This window comes from Humulus lupulus, chromosome 5 (assembly GCF_963169125.1).
Source record: "Humulus lupulus chromosome 5, drHumLupu1.1, whole genome shotgun sequence".
NCBI lineage: Eukaryota > Viridiplantae > Streptophyta > Magnoliopsida > Rosales > Cannabaceae > Humulus > Humulus lupulus.
Window position 1 is genome coordinate 67011802 of NC_084797.1, and position 8953 is coordinate 67020754.

The following is an 8953-nucleotide window of genomic DNA, read 5'->3' on the forward strand; positions in this document are numbered from 1 at the left end:
AACAAAAAGAGTTCCATTCATCAGATTCTAGGACCACCTTTACCAATGATATCATATGTGTTATACCCAAAAATTGGAGAATGCATCTAGGAGAGTGCCTCCTAGGAGGGCTAAGAGGGTGGTCCTAGGAGACCCCAAGGAGGGTGTGGTCCTAGGAGACCCCAAGGGTGTGTAGGAGGTAAGCCTCCCAAGGTTTTCTAAGTGTTGGCTCGAACCTGCCCAAGGTAAATAGCTAAGGAGGAGGAGTCTCATGCAAGAGAATGGAGACTTAGACTTTCATAAGGAAAGTCTATACAATGTTCGATCGGACATGTTTGGGAGATGCTAAAGGAGGTTGCCTCAATGTTGTCCAAGGTGAGGTTCCCTCAAGGTGAGGTTCCCTCAATATTGTCCAAGGTGAGGTTCCCTCAATATTGTCCAAGGTGAGGTTCCCTCAATGTTGTTCAAGGTGAGGTGCCAAGGAGGTTGCCTCGGACCACCTTAGTCCGAGGAGAAGCCAAGGAGATTGGTTCAAGGAGGAACATGGCATGCTAGAGGAGAGTGCATGTTAGAGGAGAGAAGTGCATCTCCTACCACCATGCACGTTCAACCTACCACCATGCACGTTCAACCAGCCCTTGCATGGGTAGCGAGTAGGAGGTGGACCAACTAGCTAGAGGAGACTAAGTCAGATACAACTTCAACAACATGCGCGGGAATCTCTCATTCTTCCCACAAATGGGGAGTTTGTTACATTTTGAATGTTGAATGTTTATTTGTAATATAAATATAATAAATATAGTAAAATATCCCTATTATAAGGGGATATCAGTTGAGGATCCCATCTCTATAAATAGAGAGCTTATGAGATGAGAGGGGGGCTCCTTTTTGCTTCTTCTTTCTAGAGAGATAAAATTGGGTCTGTCTATTCTAGAGAGATAAAGTGCTGAAATTAGAGAGAATTCTTGTATTTTCACAATCTGTACTGAAGAAACTCAGTTGGCTCAGTCCATCTGATCTTGAGTATAGATTTATAAATCACAACTCTAAGTGGATTAGGCTATTACCGACAATCGGGGCTGAACCACTATAAAAATCTCCTGTGTTCTTTACTTTTCTTGTTTATACTGTCTGTTGTCGTTTACATTCTCTTGAAGGTTCATCGTATTTGACGTTCTCACGTCGTTGGCTAAAAACGCAGTCAACAATATGGAAACCGGTTGAGAAGCCTCACTCTGATGATTACGAGGTTGTTTGGTTCAAGGGAGTTGCCTTCAACATGACTGAAGAGAAGGTAAAGAACTTAAGGAAGACATTTGACCTCTCTGGCGTATCTATTACTATCTCTGGTCCAAACGACAGAACTGAGGACCCACATTTGGATATGTGTGCCTGGACACGCTCTGCCAGGACACGCTTTGCCATCAAGTCTAGTGCCCTACTTCCTCTTCATCCATACTTCCAGAGCATGGCAGATTATTTTGGTATTAGTCCTTCTCAGCTGGCACCCAACAGAATCTTGGTGTTATATACGTTGCACATTATCTATCATCATAGACATTGGACTGCTCCAGTAGCTCATGAGATCCACTACTTATTTGATCTGAAGATGAATCCTTCTCAGCACAACTTCTGGTACTTCCACTTCCACCATTATACGAGTGAGGGTGTCAACACCTTCTTGGAAGAGATCTCTGGAAATAGTAAGGCATTTAGTTATGCCGACAGCTATTTCTTCACTAAGGATGCAGAGGCCAACTACTCCAAGTTTAAGCAAGTCGGGCTTTTTTATAGACCGCTCCCGACCCAGGCTATGACTGTTAGGGCTAAGGCGCTGATTGCCATGACCCCTGAGGAGAAGAATGCAAGACTCTCGTTACTTCAGAGAACCTTTGGAAGGTCGGGTTGTTTCCTTCTACTATCGTTGATGTTCCTAATGAAGATGGTCCCGAGCCCGTGAATGCCATAGACTACTCGGGATTTATTCATGTCAAGGAGGTACCGTCTTCGCCCATTCTGGCTGGACATGAGGGTGATGAGGTGGGTGCATCCGCACACTAGTTGCTTGCTTTGAATGATTTTGTTGAAGCCACGTTCGAACCTAAATCTCATTCAGAAGGTCCGACACTTTTATAATATTTACTTTATGTTTCGTCTATATTTGACATCCCGCTAACATTTGATCTTCTTTTGCAAGATCAGACATGTTCGGCTTTGTCCATACCTAGCAGAGGTTGACTCCCACCGAGGCCAATCCTTCTATCCGAGGGGCTATGAGGGCTAGGGTTGAGGCTGAGTAGATAATGGAGGTTCCTCCCGAGGTGCCTCCTCTAACTCCTTTGGAGTCTAGTCTTGTTGCAAAGGTAGAGCCATCATTGCCTACACTGGTTCCTCCCATTTTCATTGATGCGGGTGCCTCCTATTCTGTGCCTACTCCCTTATCTGAGCCACACCAGTCTTCCATACAGATTCTAGGTGCCATCATGGACCAAGTGTCCCATTTGGAGAAGACGACAATGGCTTTTAATGGGATTAAGAATGAAGACTTGAGCACCATCCTCGCGAAGTCACTCCTTGACATTCAAAGTTTAAGTCCTCTACAATTTTCTTCTTTTCTGGTTGGCTTGTGTGTTGACATTTATCTAACACTTGTATGTTTTTTGCAGGTGTTGATGTTGGTCTCCCATGTCTGTGATAGGTTTGTAGAGTATACCTCTACACTTTCCAAACTTCGTTCTAAGCTTGAAGTTGTTCGCCAAGAGGTGCTGGACCTTAGGCGCATTCTTGGCTCCAGGGATGCGAACATTACTTTGAAAGATGAAGAGATCAACAATCTTCATAGTACCGTGGAGATCAAAAAGCATGAAGTGACCGAGTTGACTCTCAGGATAACCCAGAGGGAGGGGAAACTTTTCGATCAACTCCAACAGTCTGAAGCTGAGAAAGCGAAGTTGATTGCTGCCATGGATCAACTGTTGAAGGATGCTTTTGCCAAGAAAGAGCAAGAGGTCAAGGCTTCCCAGGACAAGGCTTGAGAGGAGTACTCAAGGACAACTTTTTCTTGCTTCTACTTGATATGGAAGTCCAACAAAGATCTAAACTTGGATTTTTTTCCCGAGAAGACGCGAGCGAAGGAGCCTAGGAAGTGTCTGGCTCGGGAAGCTGCCGAGGCTTAGGGTGGTCTTTAGATGATACTCCTTGCCCTAGTTAGTCTTCTTTTTGGTCTTTTATTCTTTGTCTTTCCTTTTGTGCCATTGGTGGGGCACCTTGTACTTGACAGTTTTTACATATGACATTTTATGCCTTTATGCTTTTTTGTTATGAGCACTCAGTGTATTGATTGAAAAATTTTATTTCCAATGCTTACTGAGTATATCAACTCACAACCCTCATTGGTTCAGGTATCAGTATACTCCATACTAACCTTACTCTTTTATGTTTTTCATGCTAAGAACCATGGTAATGTGAGTAGTAAGATACTTCACCAAGTACCATGAACAAAACAGGTCAGGTCGACCACCCCATGGGTGATAGGCCGACCACCCTATAGGTTGATGGATTGGTAGACCACCCTATAAGTGACATGGCTAGGAGTCTTCTCACCAATGCCTTTTTTGTTTTTGTTTTTTGCATTTTCAGAACATATGTTGAACAAATGTCCTAGAAAAACTTGAGCTTGCTTAGTACTTAAGGTCACGTCCTCATTTCTTGTGTATACCCTGATCGACATGTACTATATGTCCCCCAAGTGATCATGGGTTTAAAAGCCTTGGTCACTTGCTACTTGAACATGCCTTGCTTCAAGCGTTTAGACACATAATACTATCCTTTTCACCCAATGATGCAAGCAGAAAATTCTTGTCCCTCATTGGTAGTCAAGTGATGGTTTCATACTCAGTCGTAATGATACCTATACACAGATCCAGATTGTGTAGCAAGTGTCTATCAAGATCTACGTAATCTCTCGTGTACTCGTTATAATGATTGTAGACAGAAGTGTCTAAGTTGGACCAACCGAGTCTAGATGGGCTAATCGAGCCTGTAACAAGTCTTAGATCAAATTATCGACTGGCCCCTCAAGGACCAGATTCGATTATTATCTGATGATGGCTTCTGGTCTTTAGACCAGTCTCTTTTTTTATATTATGGGTGAATAGGTTCCTCAAGAACTAGGATCGAACATGATCAAATAATGGCGACTGATCCTTAGAGCAATCTATTTTGTTGATCGTATAGGTCGATAGGTTCCTCCAGAACCAAGATCGAATATGATCAAATAAATTGGTGACAAGGTTCTAAGACCAGTTTCTTTTTTACTGTAGAGGTCGATAGATTCCTCAAGAACCAAGATCGAACATGATCAAATAAATTGGCGACAAGGTCCCCGAACCAGTCTCTTGTTTGGATCATATGGGTCGATAGGCTCCTCAAGAACCAAGATCAAACATGATCCATAATTTGACAAAAAATTCCTAGGACGTATCTCTCTTTTGGATCGTATGGTTCGATAGGCTCCTCAAGAACCAAGATCGAACATGATCCATTATTTTGGCGATAAGGTCCTAGGACATGTCTCTCTTTTGGATTGAATGGGTCGATAGGCTCCTCAAGAACCAAGATCGAACATGATCCATTAATTTGACAACAAGGTCTTAGGACCTGTCTCTCTTTTGGATTGTATAGGTCGATAGGCTTCTCAAGAACCAAGATCAAACATGATCTATTAATTTGGTGACAAGGTCCTAAGACCTATCTCTCTTTTGGATCGTATGGGTCGATAGGCTCCTCAAGAACCAAGATTGAACATGATCCATTAATTTGGTGATAAGCTCCTAGACCTGTCTCTATTTTGGATAATATGGGTCGATAGGTCCATCAAGGACTAGAATCGAACATGATCCGATGATTTGATGACAAGGTCCTAGGACTTGTCTCTTGTTTAACGTAATTTAAAGAATTAAGTGAAACTTAAGAAATTAAATTCATTCATTCATTGAAGCACAATGGCTATTACATAGATAATTTTAAAATAATATATTTCCCTCCTGCTCGGCTATACTTCTTTTCGCCAAGTATTCGACGGGAACAACATTCAGGGTGTCTGTGTCTTTGGCACTGGCAAGCTTGGCTAATGCATCAGCATTGGCATTCTGCTCCCTTGGGACTTATGTAATCGAGTATCTCTTGAACTGAACAAGTCCTTACCTTGTTTTGGTACCACACCATCCTAAGTCCCTTGGCTTAATACTCCCCTAGTACCTGGTACACCAATAGCCGGGAATCACTGAATCTCTCTAGGGACTGTGCATGCACATCCCGAGACAAGCGTAATCCTGCTAATAATGCCTCATACTCAGCCTCGTTGTTTGAAGCGTTGAATCAAAATCTAAGAGTGCAGTGGATTCAATGATTCTCTGGAGTAATCAGTATGATTTCTGTGCCTCAGTTGTGTTCATTAGATGCTCCATCAACATATAGCTTCCATAGAGGAGTATCTCCTTCCTTCTCGGTATCTCCATTCTTCGATTGGTAGGAAGGTTCTTCAAGGCTGGTGCCTTCAACTATGAATTCTGCCAATGCTTGTCCTTTTATCGCCATCCTCGAATGATAAGTGATATTAAACTGTCCTAGTTCCACTGCCCACTTGAGTAATCATCCCGAGGCCTCTGGTTTCTAAAGAACTTGTCTCAGCAGTTGATCGGTCAGGACTCGAATCGAGTGAGCTTGGAAGTATGGACGCAGCTTTTGAGAGGTGATAACTAAAATGTAGGCTAGCTTTTCATGAGGGGGATACCTAGACTCTACACCTACTAGCCTTTTACTGATATAGTACACAGGTTATTGTACCCTGTTCTCTTCTTTTACCAAAGTAGCGTTGATTGCATGCTCAGTGATTGCCAAATAGAAGAATAGTACTTCACCATATATTGGCTTTACTAGGATGGGAGGTTGAGCGAGATGCTTCTTCAAGGCTTGGAAAGATTTCCCGCACTCCTCGGTCCATTGGATCTTCTTGCAGCCCCTAAGTAGGTTAAAGAAGGGGCACACTTGTCCATTGACTTTGATATGAACCTACTTAGTGCAGCTACTCTCCCTGTTAAGCTTTGCACTTCTTTGATTGTGTCAGGTGACCTCATGTCGATCAATGCTTTGATCTTCTCAGGGTTATCCTCGATTCCACGTGAATTGACTATGTATCCGAGAAACTTACTAGAACCAACTCCAGACGAGCACTTGAGAGGGTTTAACTTCAAGTTATACTTTCTAAGTATTGCAAAACATTCCTCCAAGTCTCGAACATGCCCTCCAGCTTCTTTGGACTTGGCCAACATGTCATCGACGTATACCTCCATATTTTTTTCGATCAAGTCTCGGAACATACCATTCACTAAACGCTGGTAGGTGGCTCATGTGTTCTTCAAGTCGAATGACATCACCTTATAACAATACAATTCCTTGTCTATCCGGAAGCTGGTATGTTCTTCGTCGGGAGGGTGCATACTTATTTGATTATACCCAAAATACGCATCCATGAATGAGAGTATTTCATGTCTTGCATTTGCATCACCAGTTGGTCTATTCTGGATAGTGGGAAGCAGTCTTTGGGGCAGGCCTTGTTTAGATTTGTGAAGTCCATGCATGTTCTCCACTTCCCATTAGGCCTCCCTTATAAAATCGTTTTCCTTGAGCCGCTCAAACTCCTCCTTCAGGGCTTCAGATCAATCTTTGTCAAGCAATCTCCTCTTTTGTTGCACTGATGGGTAGTTCTTGTCCACATTGAGGACATGGCTTATCACGGATGGAGAATTCCAACCATGTCTTAATGTGACCAGGCAAAGATATCCTGGTTCTTCTTCATAAATTCTACCAACCGTGCCTTAATTTCAACCTTTAACTCCTTCTAGACTTTAATTACTCTAGTCGGGTCCTCCTCATCTAGTAGGACTTCGTCAAAATCTTTGACTAGTCCTACCCCCATGACGTCATCCCCAAAGTGAGGATCGATATTGTTTCCCTCACTTTGGGAAACTTTCTATAATAAAAAATCTTCGTTAAAAGGAGCCCCCGGCTCCAGTAGAGTGTTTCTTTCAACGTCAACTTCAATGTTGACAACCTAATCAGTTCCTCATTCTCTTTGCAGCAGGTTACTACCATGTTGTTTACGCATGGTCCTTTCTTTTCCTTGACCACTGATGCATTATAGCATTTTTGTGCCTCCCTTTTGTTACCCTGTATGCATCATTTCCCTTTGCTTGTGGGGAACTTCAAAGATAGATGCCAGATAGACACTACTGCGTGTAATGCATTCAAGAGGGGTCTCCCGAGCACTACATTGTAAGCCGATAAGAAATCTACCACCAGGAACTCCATCATCACAGTCTCGTGCCTGGGGGCATCCCCCACCGTGACTGGTAGTCTGATAGTTCCTGCTAGTGCTAGGCATTCTCCCATGAACCCATATATCACTTGGGAACACGGTGTCAAGTCCTTGACCGTGAGCTTCATCTTCTCGAGGGATGATTTGTAGATGATATCTACTGAGCTTTCCGTATCCACCAAGCATCTCTTCACTCAGGCATCGATGATTTGAATGGTAAGGACCAGAGGGTCATAGTGGGGGTACCTCACATGCCTGGCATCATCCTCCGTAAAAGTGAGAGTTTCACTTTCATACTTTGGATTTTTTTGAGACCGCTCCTCGACTACCATGCACTAGGAAGCTCCCCTACCTCATGACTTAGGGTCCTTGCATATCGCTCACGATTATTGTTACTATTTCCTGCTATGCAGGCCCCCCCACATATGGTATCCAATGTGAAGTCCATGGCCGCTGGCTCTAGTGTGGACATCTCTGCCTTCGGAACTCTGGATTCCTGCTTGGGGTTTCGGTCTTGACTCGATACCTTGAGAGTTTTCCTGATCGGAGGAGAAACTCTATCTCATCCTTCAACTGCTTGCATTCATTTGAGTCATGCCCATAATCATTGTGGAAACGACAAAACTTATTTTTGTCCTTCTTTCCTTCTAAACGCAAGGGTGGTGGCTTTCGGTATGGTACCTCCTGGTATGTTGCCAAGTATATCTCAGTCCTTGATGTAGTCAAGATGGTATAATTGGAGAACCTAGGCTGGTAGGGCTAATGCTTAGGCTGTTTGTCGGCTGGTGCTAACTTAGCTTTCTTTTCTCCACCCTGCTCGGCCCCTGAGGTACTCCTCTTTTTACCGTTGCCCCCATTGCCACCCTAAGGGTTTGCGTCATTCTTGTCTGTCTTGGTAGTGGTTGGATGGTTTAGGTCTTTTTCTTTTTTGATGATAGAGTCATCTAGCTTCATGTATTTGTCTGCTCCATCCAAGAACTCCTGCAAGGTGTTGATGGGGTTCTTGTGTATGCTATTCCACAAGGGACTATGATAAATTATTCCTGCCGATATGGCAACGAACTTCCCCTCATCTCCAACTGTGGACGCTCGGTTTTCCTCTCTCATGAATCTTTGGATGTATTCCTTCAGGGATTAATCCTTCCCTTACTTGATGTCAGCTAGCTGTTTTGCATAAACTAGTTGAATCTGTCCGGCACTGAAGACCTTGCAAAATTCCTTCCTGAACTGCTCCAAGGAAGTGATGGATCCAGATTTGAATTTTCAATACCATTCCTAAGCTGAGTCAGAGATAGTGGTAGGGAATACCCTGCACCTATAATCATGTTCTACACCGAGTACTCCATCTGATCCTTGAACTTTCCAATGTGTCGTACTGGGTCCTCCTTCCCAGTGTACATTGGAAGTTTCGGGATCTTGTATTTTGGTGGTGGTTGAGCAGCTTGGATTTTGGCACTGAAGGGACTCCCACTTCTATGAGACAGCTTGATATCGAAAGGTTTCTTTGTCAAACCCTGGACAGCCATGACGAGTGCATCTATTTGAGCCTGCACGACTAGTGGGATAGCTGCTCCAGGTGGGGTAGACGTCCCTGGT